Below are 19,772 nucleotides of genomic sequence, written 5' to 3' on the forward strand. Positions count from 1 at the left end.
GCCTGGATCCTTGCTTAAAACGGGTTAATTGTGGCACTGGGCTCTTTCATATTCTGCCAGAGCTTCGCTTCAAATCTAATTTCTCCAAGTATATTGCTAGACGCTAATGAAAACCTGAAGAGACACGCGCATTCAGGAGATGTATAGCCAATGAATTTCCTGTTGTTTTTATACCGAACAACTTTTTTTTATACCCTAACATTTTTATGCCAGCTATGAAAAAGATAAATAAATATTTATGATATTCACTCAATTCCACAGTAACTACTAAGTTGCTGGCGTTCTCCAGTCTGGAGTAAAATGTACATATTTCAGTGGCTGGGAGTCTCAGCCCTCAATGAGGAAGCCAGGCAACACTGTCATTAAGCCCTAAGACTACTCATTTGACACACTGCAAGATGTGGCTTGAGAGCCGAATGTAAGGGGCTTAATTACGGTGGCTGCCTGGAGGCGAGTACAGACTTCAGGACTGCTGAGCCAACAGCAAAAAGCAGCCCAGCATCACTGTGGCCGAGGGCTCTACTCCAGCATTTACCGCGTATCAGCAAAGCTTAATCACCAAAGATAAACAAGGTAACTGAGAAAACAAAGGTAAACAAGGGCCAATTTCCACCAATTTCAACGATCTTGCAAAAATTTTGCCATTTACTAAGAAACGGTCCAGTTTTCCCCCTTTGGTATATTGATTGAATTTCTGCTTGTAAATTTATATATAGTCACAAGCTACTACTTATGAAGAAGAGGCCAAAATTATGTAGTAGGTGCTGCATAAGCTCAAAAAACAACCTGCAACATATCTCTGCTTATTTCATTTAGTGGCTGATCTTCAGTCGGGACAGAACACACACACACACACACACACACACACTTTCTACTTCAGCATGCCTCAGCCCAGCATTCCCTACAGCAATCACCGCCTGAGCTGGACAGTGGCTCCTCTGATCTACTTTGTCTATTTTACTCAAGAAGGCCCATTCTTGTGGGCCCCCGAGTTTGCAGTTCTTACAACGGAAAGTATTTATACGATAGCTAGCTAATATACACCACACTTGATGCTCACAGCTTCATTGCACCCAAATTAACACAGCACTATGTCTCCACAGTCTGTTATTTCTCTCCTGGCCAGAGGAAAACCTGGAAATGCAAAATCACACCTCTAAGACTTCGGGACCACTATTGGCTCTGCTGACCATTCCGCCTCTCTTTCCCTGATTCCTGCATCCCTGCTCCATACGCACACCAATGATCTACTTGTTCCAAATCCCTCAGCATTCTCCATACAGAACAGCACATTCCATGATCATCACAACCCTCTGGCCCAGAAAGCCTTGTCATCTAGAGCAGACCGTATACACTGAGGGGGTGAGTACAGCCTCTGCCACACACATCAGAAAAGCCTGGAGCCCAGCACTAACAACTCACTCTCCAAACAGTTCATCGAGAGGCTGACCACTCCATACTCTAGCAAAGTCCATCCCTTGGTGTTTGCGTTGTACTTGGCCACGGGCTTATTTATTTCCACTTCACTGTTTGTTGCTAGAGAGCTTGTGTCTTTTTCATGTGGTCATGTGCACAGAGCACATTAATGTGCACAGGACTGTGCACCAACTCAATAAATACTGAATAAACAGATGATATGATGAAGCGGAGAATCCTTTCCTATAAATCTTTGCTTCTTACAATGGTCAATGAAGTAGCCATGTCTCTCCCCCCTCATCATCACCTCTCTCACTGCCAAGTGCAGTCATCTCCATTTGACCTGTCCTGGAGACCCAGCAGGCACAGCTCAGAGCAGGGAACAGATGCATGCCTTTCTGTGGATGGAGCAGAAGAGCAGCCTAGGGGAGGGAGAGGATTGGGATCCCACCCACAATCATTATTCTGCATGTTTCACTCTTTTGCATCCTTTCATTTTAAATATAAAATGAAATAACGACTTGTTTAGGTAACAGTCATCATGATCTTAGCACCTGCTATATGCTCAGAAGACAGCTTGCTGAACAATATATGCAGAATTCCATTCTGGCCATGACATGCTTGATGTCTTTACCTACACAACATCTCTCATACCTCCTTCCTCTGGAGCTTTCTCTAAGTTATGGATTAATAAAATTTCCCTAAAAATATGACTTTATGAATCTTTCAAAATAGTCAGAAAGAGAAAACCTTTTCTTATTCATCTCCAACATGAATTACAGCCTACGAAGTCTCATGTGGGCTGACAACAAATGTCACTGTTCTCCCCAGCAAATTGTGTTTGGGGTGGCAGTTGTTCCCTCTCGCCAGTGGGATTTGGAGTAGATAAATATACAACTGCTTCCTATTGTGTGAGAACAACAAAGGCCACCGAGGGTCACAACAGACCATGACCGGGTTCTTTGGATAGAAAGAGAAAAATGTAGCACATTATGGCATGAAGTCAAGCCCCTCCTCTTCAACGTCATCTTTACAGACTGCTACAGAGGCATAGAGGTCTGTCATCACTTTGCCACTGAGTTCTTGGAAGCTGAGGCGGCTCCTTTTCAAGGGAGGAGCTGTGCAGCTGCCTGTGACTGACTCTGGATTTCTAATAAGGCAGAAGATAAGGAACAGACAAGGGGGTCATCGTGGCTAGTACAGTGTGCACCAGACACAAATTTAATTGTACAAAGAGGGTTATTCATTTTGACTTACAAAATAAACCCTAGCTCTAATGATGGAGCTCAGATGGTATAATGTCACCTAGTCATGCATGTGAAGCCCTGGGTCCAACCCGAAGCCAGACAAAACAATGGACACCTGTAGTCCCAGCACTTGGTACGTAGAGGCAGAAGAAACAGAAGTTCAAGGTCATCCTCAGCTACGGATCGAATTCAAGACCAGCCTGAGTTGTATGAGACCCTGTCTCAAACCAACAACTCCCATAACAATCACTGTTGACTAAGACATGGAAAGTTAAGGGTTTGCCCATGGTCACAGAACCAATTATTGGTCAAGTCTCAGGCTGACCACCTGCAAAATGAGACAGTAGTGGCTTTACTACTCACCCTGTCCACAGGCAGAGCTATTCTTGAAGACTGAAAGAAAGACTTGAAAAGTGAGGGGGGAAGAGAGGGGAGGGACAGAGTGTGTGTGTGTTTCTTTCTTTCTTTCTTTTTTTTTTTTTTTGAGAGAGAGAGAGAGAGCGCATGTAGATATATGAAATACCACACAAATGTCAAGCTACTGTAGCTAGAATTTGGAATACCTAGTTATCCGAGATTTTCCTTCATTCCATCCAAAACTTAAATGTCCAAATGTATAGAACCAAAGAATCAGATTTAACAGGACATTCGTCCACCGCAAATGGAAAGTCAATGGTTTGAGTTCCACAAGGAACCCAAGCTTACAACATGTGTACCAGACTCCTCCTTAAGTGGTCTCCTCACCTACAGAATGGGTGGGCTGTTCTGCCGAACTACAGAAGCCCATTTAGCTCTGACAGTCCATGATTTTAGGGGGTCCTGCTCAACCATTGTGCTACAGCCACACACCCCTGCCCTAGAGTTCCATTCATTCCTTCGTCATCATTGTGAGACACGGTTCACAAACCTTATCCAATTCTTTGCTATGTAATGGGTTCTACAGGTAAATCTTATGTTAGAAAGTCTGTGCATACTACAAGTCTGTCTCAGTTAGGGTTTCTATTGTCGGGACGAGATACCGTAACCACAGCAATTCTTTAGGAAAATAATTAATGGTGGTGGCTCGCTTACAATTCAGAGGTTAAGTCTATTATCATCATGGCTGGGAGTATGGAGGCTGGAAGTATAGTAGTGTGCAGGCAGACATGGTGCTGGAGAAGTAGCCAAGCACCTTATGTCTTGACTTGCAGGCAACAGGAAGTGGTCTGTGACACTGGGAATAGCTTGAGCATAGGAGACCTCAAAGCCATCTCCACAGTGACCCACTTCCTCCAACAAGGCCATACCTATGCAACAAAGCCACAGTTTCTAATAGTGTCACATTATGGGGGGGCCATTTTCTTTCAAACCTCCATAACCTCTTACATTTTGTTTGTAATATCCTTACCCAGATTCGTGGTGACATTCTGTAATCAAATAAATTCCTCACTGCTTCCAAAGCAAAATGCATGGCCAGTATCACAGAGAGGAATCTGAAACAGACTGCACGCTGACTTGTGTCAGCCTAGCTCTTACCACTAAGTGAGTTTCCACAATGCTGTGCCTTTAGAGGTTCTCAGGTTCTGGAATTACAAGAGACCTGTGTACCCTAGCAGCCACTATACTCACGAGGACAACAGTACTCAAAGAGCCCTATGACAAGAAGGTTCACTGGGAGCATAGTCAGGGCCATTCCTGGCATAAGGACAGGCAGGCTCTAGGGAGGGCATGGAAGGGGAGAAATGAGGAGTTAATCAATCCAGATGCTTCCTTCTGTTGATTTTCTGCAACTCCACATTATCAACAAGCATTTCTGCAGGAGACAGAGTCATGTGCCACATAAGGACATTCTGATCTACCTATACCATGGAGTCTGTGGAAGTACACATACTCCGTGATCTCAAACTTTTGGGTTAAGCGTTACAATTAGGTTTCCCTAGCGTATGAACAAACCCTTTGCCTGTTTCTACTGGATCCATTCCTGGTTCTCCTGACGCATTTTCCTGACTGTTGGGTATTGCAGAAAGTCGGGCTCAACTGCATTTCTCAGGCTCCACTATGGATTGATTGATACCACTGGAAAAGGTAGCAGGGGCCAGGAGGAGGGAAGAGAAGCTAGCATGCTTCCCCATTTTAGTCTGTCTCAGGGAAACATCTCCAGAGTGGCCAAATCCTCCCGGAATTCCACACAACCCCTGTGAGCTACCCACTCCCATCTAACAGCCTGCTTTACTCTGGCTGTCTTCCAATGCTTTTGCCCTTCTGGCCCCACAGTCCCTTCAGCTTCTCCAGAGTTCCTCCCGCCTCAGAGATGCCACACATTCCCTGGTATGTGCAGACCCAGTCTGGCTGACTTCCTGCTCTTGCTCACCTTTGCCCTTTCCTTCTGTTTAATGCTTTTAGCTCTTGTAACACCTTGGTGACATGCTTCCTGTATTAGAACATTCCCTGTTAAGCTACCTGGTGTGGCTGTCCCAATGAGACTGTCACCAACAGTGAGTCATTAGAATGATTAAATTCTGCTTGGGAGTCGCGGTTGTAGGGGTAAGGGAAATCTCTGCTGTTTGGAGTGTGCTCAAGGATAACACAGAGAAATGCTCTCACCCAGAGATGATGATGCAGAGTGCCTGAAAGAGTTTCATACTTTGACTTTCAAGTAGCTATAGAGAATCTGCTAAGCCAACAATCATGCATAAAAAATATTTACATGTGACTACGAGATCTGATAAGAAGCTAGTCTCCTCTTGACTATCCCCCAGTGCCTCCTACCCCACCAGAATGATTGACAGACATATAGGGAGCGAGCCACATTCTATTAGCTATGCAAAATCACAACCGAAATATTCAGGGGACAAAGCCTTTGGCGGGTGCTAGTGATTTATGACATTCCTTTGGCTCAATAAATTGTGGAAGAAGAGGGGCAGGAAGATGGCTCCGAGTGTAAAAGAGCTACCTCTGCAAGCCTGACCACCTGACTTCAATTCATGGGACCCAAACAAAAAGTCCATGTGGGGTGCACACCTGTAATTCTAGTGCTCCTATGCAAGGTGAGAGGTAATGATGAGAGAAGCACGTGAAAGCTCTGGGCCAGCTTGCCTGGGGTATACAGGGATGGGGCGGGCAGGATTGGGGCGTGCAGGACTCTGGTGTGCAGGACTGGGGCGTGCAGGACTCTGGTGCGCAGGACTGGGGCGCACAGGACTGGGGGGCGCAGGACTGGAGCATGCAGTGCAGCTGAAGCAAGAGAGGTCTTGCCTTAATAAGGAAGAGGGATGGAAGGAACCAACTGCTGTAACTTGCCCTCTGAGCTTCACACACACTGTTTTCATTGAATAAGCAGGACGGAAGAGAGGAAAGAAAGCGGGAAGACAGCGAAGTACTGAGGAAGAGAAAGACAAAGCACCATTAGGAAACCAGGCACTAAACCTTGCCCCCAAAGGAAATGATTACGGAAAGTTTTTATTGTGTTTCCACAGACTCTAATTAGTCTACTACAGGACATTTTTGCCTCTACTCTAAAAAAAAAAAAAATCTGCTTTATTTCAAACCAGCGAGAATTAACGGTGAACTTCTTCGCCAAGCAAGGAGACTCTTGATCTTTAGAGGAATCTAGATTGACAAATTTGGGAAGGACAAGTGAAGTCCCACACTCAGCCTGAGAAAAAGAAATACACCTTGAAAGAAACATGGTAAATGGGTGCCAAGAGGAGACTAACCCTTAGCTGTTTGACCTTTAATTATCGAAAAGGATCCAATGGGGTTCAGTCCCCCATACCTCCTCACAGCACCTCTTCCTCCAGTCACACTGATGACAACATAAACAAATCAGGACCTCATTCTCCGTGGAGACAAGCAGGGCAGTTAGTATGCATCAAATGGCCTCACTCGTGTGAACACCACAGACTTTATACAGAGCTATCTATTGGGTTAACCATGAGGTCACCTTTTCTTTCCTTTAACCTTGTTTTATATGTGACAGACTCCTCCATTTCACCCTAACCTAATACTATACCTACTATTTTCATTCCAGAGACACCAAGAAACAGCTGATAATAAGATATGGGGGGAGGGACAAGGAAAAAGGAGGGAGTTGACTTTTATGAATACAGATGTTTTAAGTTATGGAAAAGAATGAACACCTGACCTAAAATAAAAAATGTTATTAAAAGGGGGAAAAAGTAAAAATAAAAATAAATTTACAAAAGAGGAAGTACAAGTAAGGAAAGAGCACAGGGGAAGGCAGTGGAGATGAGAGAAGAAAGGAGAGGGGAGATTGACAGATAGTCCCCTGTATAGGGACCACACTCAGTTCTGGAATTAGCCCCTTCTTCAGATCCCATGTAACAATTTCCACCTATAATCATGGCTCCCAACAGCATGTCACTCTGTTGCCATCATACCACACTTGAAAACCTTAAATCAACAGAGATAGCAGGAGCGCTGAGCTGGGTACAGAGAGACCTGGGTCTCCAGCCTGGTTCAACCCGATGACTCAACATCTGTTTTCAACTCCCCAGACCTGAAGTTCTTCATTTAAAAGCCAGACTGACTCAAACTCGGTCATCTAAGAAGCTAAAAACAGGCTGTTTGCCAGAACTTACCCCTCGAGGAGGCAGGAAATCCCCACCATCGTCTGCTGAAATACGGCGCTGTAGCTCAGCCAGTCTGGCTCACTGGCCCCAACTCCCAACACTCACAACACTCATGCCAGTCTGGGCATCTGCATGGCTTAGGTACCAAGTGTTCCCCAAATGCTTGTGCATTAAAGGCTTGATCCCCAAAGCAGCAAGGTGGCGGGACACTGAGATAGGAGTAGATAATAAGGGTGTTAACCTAGTCAAAGACTACTGAGAAATTTATAGTTGAGTGGGCTGAGTGTAAGAAGCCACACTGAGTGTAAAGATTAACCTCCACTGTCAACGTGAATGGACGGACAGTCACTTAGAAGATGAGACTCTGGGTGTGTCCTAGAGGCATCTCTAGAGAGGTTTAACTGAGGAGGGAGACCAGCCCATTCGGAAAGAAGACAGCACCATGCCATTGGCTGGCGTCTAGACTGAATAAAAGGGGTGGGGGAGCCAACTGAAGAGCAGAACTCACCTCTCCCTGTTTCCTGAGCACAGACACAACATGACCAGTGGCCTCCTACTCCTAGAGCATGACTTCCCTGCCGGAGCAGACTGTACCCTCAAACTGTGAGCCAACACAAGCCTTCCTTCTTTGCAATGCCTTCACCAGGCGCTTCGCTACAGCCACAAGTAAAAAAACACAGGAGACTGGCAGACAGAATCTCAGCAGAAAGGAATGGCATCCTACCTCACACTTCATCTCACAAACTCGGGAAACCGATAGATAGTTTTCATAACTTCAAAATGAGCAAAAATGAGCAGGTGCAGTGCAATGACCACCCCCTTAGCCTGCCATCCCTCAGAATTCCCATCAGACCTCTGGGGACAGCCACATCTTTAATGGCCTTGGTGCTGTAAGTCTGCCGAGAAGGACAATGAGCCACCGCACTGATCTTAAGGCTGTTCTGGGATCGAAAGCAAATATCTAAAGCATCCGGTACATAGTAAACCCTGCCCTAAACACTGGTCTTTATCCTCTCCTGGTTCAGATAAAGTGATGTATGATAAAAAAGCAACCACATAGCTGGAAAATGTAACTTTTAAAGATAATGTTTACGCTAGCAGCTAAACAATATAAAGAGAGAAGAGTAAATCTAACAAGAGAGTGCATCCCTTCTGGAGAAAACTATCAATTGCCCTGAAAGACATTAAATAACTAAGTTAAGGCAGTTGCCATATTTATAGATTCAAAAATTCAGTATCATAATGTTGTCATCCTCGGTCCATAAATTTAGGGTTATGTAAATCGAATCTCAAGTCTATTTTTCTGAAATCTTAAAAAATGGATGGAAGGGAAAAGCTGGGACCCTTCGGGAGAGGACAATTGATTTGTAATGTTAACTATGAGAGCTTATAAGGCTACGATAATAAATGTTGGTTTAAGAAAAAGAATGGAGAAAGGTTTCTAGAAACTGGACCTATATGTCAAAAGTGATTCTTTTTATATTAAATAAAAACTAGCTCAAATTCCTGTCTCACAACACCATACATCGAATATGAGTAACAGAGCCTACATAGGTACAGTAAAATAATAAAGCTTTTAGAAGACAATGAAGGAGAGTATCTTTATGACATCAGGATTTGAAAAAAAGTCTTTCTCAAAAAGGACATAAAAAGTGCTAACTGTAAAAGATTGATAAACTCAGCTACATTAAAACTAAGAAGTTAGAAGGCTGAAGATGGGCACGAACCCAACTTCTTCGTGCTCTATAAATCTATTCAGCTTCCCAAAGAAGTAAATTACAGTGACCTTTTTCACTCATTGGTATCACACTCCAACAACGCAGACCAGAACCTGTACTGAGCATATGGTTAGTCCATCCTGGACTTTATCCCCAACTGGATTACCTGTGTGCATTTCTGCTTTAAACCTGAGTGCCTTGGAGTGGTGATGGTTTGTGATTAGACTCCCGTGAGCAGGCATACCAAGGTATACCAAGCTGCTCAGGATAGAATAAGGAGACCCACAATTCAAGACGAGCACCACTGTGTGTCATTGTGACACCGCATATAGGTGCCAGTAGTCACCAATCAGCCCAGGGGATAACTATACAGAATCCTCTCTCAATTGACCCTGTGCACTCTGTTATATTCATACTCATTCACATCACAGAGTTCATTCTCGTTCTCCTATCTGCTGCTATCAGCTAGGATGTAAGGATCAGCCTCAAAAATGTCTTTACCACCAAATACACAGCCAGGAAACCCTAGAGGTGGACTATTTGCACAATCAATTTTGGGGCCCAAGGAAGAAGCTAATGTGCTGCCTCCCAAAAAGCCTTGATTTGGTATCAAAACCAACCCTAGTATAAAGCCTGTAGGGGACTTCATTCTGCCACCATGTCGCCTTCACCAGTATTTTGCCGTTCATGATCCATGCTGATTATGTATGTATACAATAACATGAATATAAGTGAGGATAATTAGAAGGAAAAGCATCACTTAGTATTCTATAGATCAGATGCACTTATGCAGGTGAATGCCCCTTTCAATATGTCAAGACAGATACTACTATTGTCGTGAGAGTAGCTAACTACAAGACTCTGCTACCGGGAGTTATTTCTTGAGGACTTCAGGGATGGAACCCGCATAAACCTTCTGAGTAGTTAGTGTCAGGATGAGTAATTAATTAGCATGGTGATGCATAACTTTCCTTTCCTACTGGAAGCATCTGGAATTTTCCCCGAGTGGAAGAGGATGGCCCCTCTCTAGTCACAGTTCACTGGAGCTGACTGAACAGACAGCTCTTACTCTGATCCTACAAGATGTCAGTAGCACAAACAGATACCTCTCATCAGATGACTGTAGTCTTTCTCTCCCAAGCCCACGTCGCAAAAGTAAAGAGGTATAAAGAGTTAAAAGTAGAAACCATGCTTCTTTACTACTAACAAATGTAATTTTTTCCAGGACACTTACTGGACAAAGCCACTTTTCTCTTCATTACCTAAGAGCTATTTAGCCACTGAATGGGAATTCACCGGAATGTTTTAGGGTCTTTTTTTTCCCCCAAAGGCCATATTAAAAGATCATTTGGTATTATGACGATCAAATTTAGGATGGTCTTTGCATCCAGCAGGATGAGAGATGCTCAGATCAGAGACTGTGACCAAGGGGCTTCACTTGTGTTTCTAGGGTTGAGAGAAAACTGGGAGGAAGAAGGTAGAGACAGGGAGAAGCCATGGAGCCACCAGAGACAGACACTGGGAACTTTACCAGGTAAGCCACAGCCATGTGGTGATACACAGATTAATAGAAATGGGTTAAAATAATATGTAAGAGTTAGTCAATAAGAAGCTAGAGCTAATGGGCCAAGCAGTGATTTAATTAATACAGTTTCTATGTGATTATTTCAGGGCTAAGCAGCTGGGAACAAACTAGCATCCTCCTTACTACATGTTAGCACGGTGATGAGAAAGTAGCTGATATACCAATCACACTGTTACTTTCAGGCCGAAAAATATTAAAATCTTAATATTTTCCAACAAACATTTCCCCTCTTCAACCTCATTGGTAACTGAAGGGTACCTCTTGACACCAGAGTTGGTGTTAAGAGTTTGGGTGTAAACATCCCACAGATCCACACATGGGAGAGACTGGATGGGCAGCCTGTGATGATCCTGGGAGGTTAGGTCTTTGGGGATGTGCTGCTGAAGGGGAAACTGGGAGCCTGCCCTTTTCCTCTTCCTCCTAGATTCCCATCCACCATGAAGTACACAACTGGTTCCACCCAGTGGTCTTCACCACCTGCTTGCCCAACACCAGGAAACAAACAAAAAGACTGAAACCTGATAACATGATACAAAGTGAGCCTCCTTCCCTTTAGTAGACAGCATCTCTGGAATTTTGTTACAGTCTTTACAGCTGCCTAACACATAGAAAATTCGCTAAGGAAATTCTCCATGAGTTACATGGTTTTCTTCACTGCTGGAACCTCTGGACCGCTCACCAATCAGGAAATGCCGTAACTCCCTAGAGCAGGGACTCTGTCTGGCAAACAGTGCTTGTTTGCAACCTGAGCATTCTTCCTCTTGATTTACTCGAAATGACCTTGGGGATCATTAGTGTTCCCTGGAACTCAGCTAGGAAAATTCTCTGTGGCTCCATGCACCTTCACATCCTGGTATTATTCATGGTGCCCAGTACAGAGCCAGACATAGCTGGTGTCCCATTAACATGAGTGGACATAGTGATGCCTCGCCACAAGACCGCAATCTTCTGCCCAGAAGCCTAGTGTACTCGGGAATTTCTGTTGCTAATACTATTACTATAGACTGAGTAAGTTTCAATATGAAGGTTTGTTCTAGCGTATGGCTTTGCAAGTCCAAGGTCTTGGGATCTGGAGGTTAATGCTGCTAGATTCCCAAAGTGGTTTATGTCATTGCACAGGATGGGAAAGGCGTATTTGCCTCTTCTGGAGATGCTTCCACTTTAAAGGCACCGGGATTGAATCAAGGGACCTCTACCAGCATGATCTGGATTCTAATCGCTTCCCACAGGCACTACCTACATTTGTGTTTAAGTTCCCAACCTCTAAGTATCTCACAATTCCAGCCAAATTTCAATACATGGAACCATGAGGGACACTCAAACCACAGCACTCCAGAGCAGATCAGTAACTTGTCAGTCTGTTTTCAGTTGTAACACTAACAAGATTAAGAACAACCAGACATAAAGACTTCTGAAACAAAGACCGTGTCAGCAGGAGAGGCAGAGAGATAGGGGAGGAGAAAAGGACTCCATTGAAGGATGGTGAATCAACAGATTAGGACCTAGATGGGAGAGTAGGAGACTGACCATAGAGAGACTGAGAAACAGGAATGAAGCCTGGAGCAGATGCATGAGTAAGACTGTGCCAAGTCTACCCGCAGATGGTCAGCAAGCACTGCTGGATTGGGGCTAACTGGGCACCAACTGTAGCTGCCTAGAGAAGCTAGCCCACATCCTATCCCTGCCTAACCCAGGCAGCCCAGCTTTACACACGAAACTTCCATCATTTTAGCTGTGAGCTCTTCTATTCAGCAGAATTTTATTTCTGTTTTCCTTGCGCTTTATGAGAATCCCCCACTGGCATTGTAGATTGGTTATATATGTCAGGTTCAAATAAAATAAAATAATAATAATAAAAGCAAGCTGGCAATTTCTTTCCAATAGAATATGCTGCATATTTCATGAAACAGAAGCCAAAGGAGTTTTATGATTCCTGAACCAAAACCTCCCCGTATCTGAGGACTAAAAGGAAGAACTATACAAAGGGAAAGTCACAGAAGAAAGAAATGGAACATTTGCTCTCCAACCTCAGGGAATTTCAGGTGATTAACTGGCATAATGGGTTTCTCCATTTTGCTTCGTGTTTACACAAGTTCGTATCCTGACATGCATTTCATAGATGGGGCCCAGTGCTAGCGTTCATGGATATGAATGTGGATTCCCTACTCACACTCTTTTCTCTGTACAGAATGTCTAGCTGGTTCCTGCTCTTAGCCTGACAGCGGCTCCCTTGCCAAGTGTTATTTATATTTCCAAACCACTTCTCTATCCTGGTACGGAAGGCAATCTGGCCTTGTAGAAGGAGCACTGCATGCAGAGTCCAAGGACTCGGGGCCACAGCAGTGATGCGACCTGCAAACTCATGTGTCATCTTTAGCCTGTTCCTCCCCTATCCTGCCCCAAGCAGTGAACTGGGCCAACTGACTTACCCCGGGAGAATTCAATCAAAGCCAAGTTATTCTCTCCATAATAAGTACAGACGAGGGCAGGGGCATGACTATTTTAGCACGATATTCACTTCCACGATTGCTTTTCACACTGTTGAAATGCTTAAGGACACATTTGCAGTAAAACATTAAGAAACAAAACTGTTCACTGGAGATCTCGAAACGAACCTCTGGTTAGTAACAGTGGCATACAAAGCGAAGCTATGTCCGTTGCCAAGAGGATTTTACCTCATTTGAAGGACAATATTCCTACTTCACTGATAGTAAATATTTCATGCTAGGCACTGTCTGAAGCATTTTCTCCTGACCCTTCGTAACAGCTATGAAATAGGTACTACTGTTCTAGAATAAACAAGACTAAAGCTCAGAGAAGTGCTTGCAGAGCTGGGGCAACTGAAGTTGGTAACCGGTGATACAGCCACGCTTGGCGAACTGGGGCCATCTGTGATCCCACCTCTAGGTCTGAGTATTTGTTTACCACAGCAGTCACCGACAGTAGCAATAACACCCTGCTAATTAACTGCCTAATCAATTACTAGCTGATTAACTATCTAATTAATAAATATTTCCACAGAGTAGACAGCGATGACCCAATACCAACCAATACCTTCTAGAAGCCCTAGCGAGGTCGCAAGTGTTCACAATACAACCATCAGCCCAGTGACCCGCCAGTAGGAAAGCCATGCTCATATGTGTTGACTGCATGCAAGATGGGAAAATCTAGAGCTAGAGTGGGTGGATGAGTTAAACTCCCTTATCACCTATGTGATCTCAGCGCAATGGCCAGATTTGCTTTTGCCCTGTCTAACAAGCAAGAAGGAGGTTGAAAGATGGAGTAAGGTAAGGTATGTCAGGTGCTGAGATGATTACGTGGCCCTTTCTTAGGCTCAGGAGGTAACAAAAACAAAAGGCACCCCTATTCCTCACTCAAGTTCCATGCTGTTACTAAACTGCACCATTCTCTTGAGTTCCTACTATGCGCCAAAATACTCAAGGAGAGAATTTTCCCTTAAAACTGATCCAGGACCCACAAAGAAAGTCCTTGTTTTGCAGGTGCTGGCATCCAAGTTGTGAGAAGACACGTGACTTACTCTTAATTGCTGAAGTAGGGAACATCTTTTGCCACCAGTGACTAGTGAGCGAGGGAAGATTTAGTGAGTACTAAATAACCCGGAAAGTTTCTGAGAAGCACCCTTTAATGCACGCTATCTGTTCCAGTGCCATCTGAACGGCATCAGCTCTGCTTCCCTGCTTTATGTTTGACTTGAGTGAATTATCAAAATGAAATGCTGCCTCAAATAGATTCTTCATCTGCCTGCAGCGTGGCTCCAAGCCTTGAAAATCCACCAAATGCAATTTTGCCAGGGGTACACGATCACGAACGAAGCCAAACACCCACCTGCTTAAGAAAAATGACTTTGGAGGGCAAAGGGGACAGAAGCAGCGGCTTCCTCTGGGGCTCTGGGGAGGAGAAAATGAACACTAAGTGATAGAATCTCTCCCCTGCAGCCTCACACAATGGTGTTTCTTGCAAATGAGACATACTGGGAAACAGCCTGTGAGATGAGCTCCATCAACAATAAGTAATTTTTATTCAGATTTTATTGTTGAATACAATGAACATGATTAAATGTTTCAGACAAGCCTATTCAGACCTTAAGAAAAGCGACAAAAAATAATAAATAAATAGACTCCTCAACTAAAAATCATCTTTTGAGTCTGATTTCGGGAGATTTAATTGCCCAGTTCAGGAGCAGAAGCCCATCTTCGCTTGAGAGCCCCCTGGTTCCCGGGAATATAGTAACATGTTTTCGCTTCCACTTTGGTCTCTTCTCTCAGGCGGCAGATCCTGCCTTGTCAAACAGTTACAAAGTCTGTCCCTTCACATCACTGCAGTTTGAACTTCCTAAACCTCTCCGAAGGCCTGTGTGTATGGAAAAGGACAATAGCACTTCAAAAGCCATTTCTGAGAGTTCTTCAATACTCCATTTGAATGCTAGGGTTTCAATCAAGGCCAGCAGCAGACAATTTGATTGCTCAGAAGTTGACTTTTATACATCTTTGATTAGGTCGCCCTGCTCAATGGGAAATCAAGAAAATCTCTGATCCCTTTCAGTCTCCAGACGAGCCACCAAACCTTGTTAGGAGAAAAAGGGAAGGAGATGGGAAGGGGGCGTCTGTACTCCCTCTACCCTCATTCCATGGTACTTCTATCTTTTTGCCTGCTCAACTCAGGGTTCCATCCAGAACCGCTCATCTTGGAGATAATAAAAAAACAATGGGTGCTAATTCAGGGGGTGGGGATGGTTTATAATTTTATGGATTTCCCGAAGACCCATAATTGGCACATGAATGTACAAACGTGAACTGGATAATTAGGAGGTTCTGAATGTACCACCTTTAATTTATATGATTACTTGAAAACATGTTAAGTGTGCGGAAGTGTCAGCGGAACCCTCCCCCCCCCAAGACGTTTATTCAAAACCGTCAACATTATGAAAGTGTTTCTAATGGGCCAGCTCCGCGAGAGGAGAGCAGGGAAGAAGAGAGAAGCAGTGGCTAGGATGGTCTCTCAGCCAGAGTTTGGCAGCGGGAGGCCTTGTAGCATCCTTCTGGAATGGTGCTCCGGCCTCCACAATCTCTCTCTCTCTCAGGAAGCTAAACACAGGCGTGCGCAGACATACAAACGAACACGCAGGCACCGACCCACGCGGGCACGCACCCTGCCTCAGAAACACACAACCGAGCTCGCACTCGCCCGCGCCGCGGCGCTCTCCACGTCTCCAGCGCCCGGCGGTCGCCCAGAGCCTCGGGCTCCCCGCCCCCACCCCATTCCTTCACTCTCCCAGCCCAGGCGGAAACACCCCGCAGAACCCCAACAATGAGGACTTGTGTGATGCTGATGGGGGTTGGGGCCAGTTTATAACTAGCGAAACTCAGCGTGGAGGGTCGGCTACTAGACCACGTAGCAGCCTAGTGGCACCACTTTGCCCTGCAGCTTTCTCTAGCCACCCCGCCGGTCCATTAGCACCACCCCCAAAAGAAAATAGAGAAAGAAAAAGAAAAAGCGCCTTTAAAAGTGCAGTAAGGACGCACCCTCCCACCAGGGGTCACAAGCATACTCCGTGGGACGTAGCCAGCGGAGGCTGTGACCAGCAGGGTGTGGAAATGTACTTTGTAGACTCACCCAGTACCTTCCCTGGCGTCGCAACACAACCACCCCCAAATCAAGATTCCTGACCCCGGGTTCCTTTGGCGGCTGACACCGGGTCGTACATCTCCTTTAAGAGACTAACCGCAGGGAATCAAAGTTTCCCCAGCAAGAAAATCCTGCTCTTGCCTTGGAGACAGACCGTGGGGTACGGAGTTGTGGGAGAAGAGGGCCGGCTGCGAGGGGAGTGGCGGGTGACCGAGGGCCGGAGGACCGAATGGTGGAGGGAGCGCGACAGGGGAACACCGGGACGCGAGACCCAAAGAAAGACTGCAATCCAGCGCTTCCCGTGTCCGCGAAAAGGACTGGCTTGATTGGGAAGGGTCCGGTTAACGGAGAGGTCGAGGAAGAAGCACTGCGCTGCTGCCGGGATGTAGAGAAGTGAGAACGCGGGTTCCGCGGAGCGGGGAAAGAGGTCGGACCCGCGGGCGCCACTAGCGAGGCGCGGAGGAGGCTGAGCGAGAACTCGCAGGTCCTAGAGTGGTTAGAAGACAGCCTGGGCATTGCCAGAGCCGGGACCGAGGGAGGGAGGATGCAGGGGGTCCGGCAGCAGGCGAGGGTCTTGGGTAGGCAAGCGTAAAGAGAGGGTCGCGCGTGTTCAGAAGTAGGGCGATGTTAGTGGGGACCGACCGGGAAGGAGACGCAGGGTCGCCTCCCTCGCCAGCAAGTGGTGGGAGACGAGAGAAAACTGCGGCAGTAGCCAGTACACAGCACCTCGGGACAAACTCCCGAGAGACGCGCCCCGAAAGCCGCCCTCCTCCACACCCGGGTTCGCGGGCCCCAGCCGAGCCACCCGGGCTCGCCGGAGCCGGGTCCCCGTGGGCCACCAGCGAGCGCTCAACTCGGGGTCCGCCGCGTGCCCCCCGCCGCGCCTCTCACCTCAGCTCCCCAGAGCATCCTCCTCGGCTGCCGAAGCCGCCCGAGACGCGGCTCTCCATGCCCTGCGGGCGGCCGCACTCAAACGCGCTCTCCAGCCCGGGGAAACCCGGGTGAGCGCGGAGCTGGGTCCATTCTCCCCGGGAAGCCACGGGCGCGCGTCAGAGCAGGGGGAGGAGACCGGCCCCCGTGCATGGCGCAGACCCGCCTCCTCCCGCGGCCCCCGCCCCGCGCCAGCCCAGCCGCTCACCTGCCAGCTCCCGGCCAGCCGCGCGTTCCTCGCCCCTTGCCGATCCTCGCCGGCTCTCTCTCTCTCTCTCCCGCCCGGGCGCTCTGTGCGCCTCCCGAGCGCACTCCGATAGCTTAGCCGAGCCGCCGCGGCGACGACGAAGAGGAAGAGCCAGCGAGCGGGCGAGCGGGGGCGCCGCGGCTTGCGGTCGCGCTTCTTCTGCCCCTGCGCTCGTCCCCCATTCCGGGAGTGGAGACGGAGCGGAGCCGAGAGCCTGGGGTCCCCGCCCTGCGGATCTCCGCGGAGGGATGGGGGGGGGCGTTGAGAGCGAACCTCGCTCCTCAGCAGCTTCGGCAGCTCCCGCCCGGACTCCTCCGTTTCTCCTGCGTCTGCTTTTAGCCGAGCCTCTCCCCCACACAAGTAGAGGGGGCGCAGAGCCAAGCAGAGGCTGTGCTAGCTTCTTGCCCCGCGCCCCTTGGCAGAAGGGGGCGCTCTCTCCCAGCCACCGCGCCAGCTTCAACCCACCTTTTATTGCTGTTTCCCAGGCAAAGTTGGCTTCTACCTGTCAGGATTTCCTCAGCTCTAGGCAGCCTCCTGTGCCCCCAAGGGCACGAGGGCCCCAATTAACTTGTTTTCCCTACTTCATTCCTAGAATGCAGGGCACTAGACCATCCTGTAAATTAGAACCTGTTGTGCCAAAGAAGGCTCTTCAGGTCCTGTCTGACAAAAGGTCTCAGAAACACCGAGTGGCAAAAAATAATTGGATTAGTCGGAAATTTTTCCACCTTGAGATTGGATTCAGTCTCGTCAATGCCGGTGTGGCACACATGTCTCCAGAGGCCTGAATGCCAGGTGGGAGGGGCTAGTGTGAAAATCACCCGCTGCCCCCTGGGAGTCAGATGCCTAAGAGCAAAGGAAGGGACAGCAACACTTTGTAAAGTTTACTCTTCTTTTGAGGGGCCACTCTGCTGCCCGCCCTCCAGCTGGGTGATAATAAAGCTAATGTGGTGGCTTGTTTTTTTGTGGGGGGGGGATTTTTTTTCTGGTAGCTTCTGTTATTCACCCATGAAAATTTAATGATGCATTTAGGGTTATTACCTCTAGAGTCAATGGGCTAAAAATATTTAGTCTAATGCACTGCTGGTGGGGTCAATAGGTCCGTGTCTGGTTCGCACAAAGTCATCTGGAGACCCTCCCTTGCTCCGCAAAATTCACGAGCCATTACACTTATCCCATAATAACAGCTTCTGTACAAATGGAGGCCCTGCAAACTTGGCTGTCAGGCACCTCTGAAAAGATAGCAATTTACATAGAGACAGGGAAAAAACTCCTGAGGTCATTGGCAGGATACCCTCTACCGAGAAGAGCTCATCAGAAGTGCCCCTCTGCCCCGCAGTTTGGCGGAGAAGTTCCATTCTTGACAGTTCCTATCTACCCCTGGGGTGGCTGTCCATCTAATGGTGCGACCAGGGAATCTCCACCTGATTCTCTTCAACTTTTACAAAAGTTTTAGAAAGTGGGAGGAGATGCTGTTGGGCACCCTGTGTAAAGTTGGGACTGACTAGGGACCACCTCCGCTGGGGTCAAGAAAACTTTTCACCTTGGTTGTTTGCAAAGACAAGTCCTGGACTACGAACAGACCACTGTGAAAAAGAAGACGTGTTAGAAGTTGTCGCGGAAAGAGTGGGGAGTGTGGGTGAGTGTTAGTCATCTCTAAGGGCTAGAGAATGCCAAACCTTGGGTGATCCAGCATCAGTTCGACTCTCCACAGACTCCAAAACAAAACAACAACACAAAACTCTCAAGTTCTCTAGGTTTTAAGAAAGTGTTGAAACTTCCATCCTGTTTGCATGCATTTTAAGTGCACATATCTGAGGTCTGACTGACCTGCCTCCTGTTTTCACCTGACATGGTGGCTACGGACATCAGAGGAAACTGGAAAACTGAGTCGGCCAAGCTATACAATGTAATAGAATGTAAAACTCTATCTCTCTTCAGTGTTGGACAAAGTCCATCATGGAAGCTGGGCAGATTCCCATGAAATCCAGTGGGGGCAACAAGCCACAGCTGTTCCTATCTCGAGCCTGGAAGGAAGTGTGATCTATAGGCACAAGTTGCCCGCGATGGGCCTCAGGGCCTTCCTGGCTAAACTGAACCAAATCTTAAAGGGATGTTTTGTCACTTCACTAAATGTCGAGAAATAGCTCATCTGAAAGATGAGGTGTGGCTCTTTACTGCTGTTCTTTGGAAAATACCAGTGTAATTTGTATTAAGTATGGCATAAAGAAAAAAATCAATAAATGTGCTCTCATCATCTACTCTGAGACACAGCAAAGTAATAGGACTAGTGGGGCCATACATATTACATATTCCATTATAGGCGGTTTGAGATATTCCTCATAGAACGTTTATAACACGGACTTTGGCTACCTCTCTGTACTTCTATATTCTCAAACCTCCAATGCTGGTGGT

General features: G+C 46.9%; 1 protein-coding gene across 4 annotated transcripts in view; it reads right to left on the reverse strand.

The window, feature by feature from the left end:
- Dab1 (DAB adaptor protein 1) overlaps positions 1–19,772 on the reverse strand; it is a 1,075,383-nt gene that overhangs the window by 350,188 nt on the left and 705,423 nt on the right. For 2 of the 4 annotated variants that reach the window (XM_057785282.1, XM_057785279.1), the window contains exon 1: positions 17,075–17,214. The exons of 1 other annotated variant lie outside the window; for it this stretch is intronic. The gene's annotated coding sequence lies outside the window, so the exon portion shown is untranslated. Of the gene's footprint in view, positions 1–17,074; positions 17,215–17,321; positions 17,670–19,772 lie in introns of those variants that run through there. One more of the 4 variants, XM_057785281.1, reaches the window with a different exon arrangement.

The sequence above is a fragment of the Chionomys nivalis genome, chromosome 11 (assembly GCF_950005125.1).
Source record: "Chionomys nivalis chromosome 11, mChiNiv1.1, whole genome shotgun sequence".
In the NCBI taxonomy this organism is placed as follows: Eukaryota; Metazoa; Chordata; class Mammalia; order Rodentia; family Cricetidae; genus Chionomys; species Chionomys nivalis.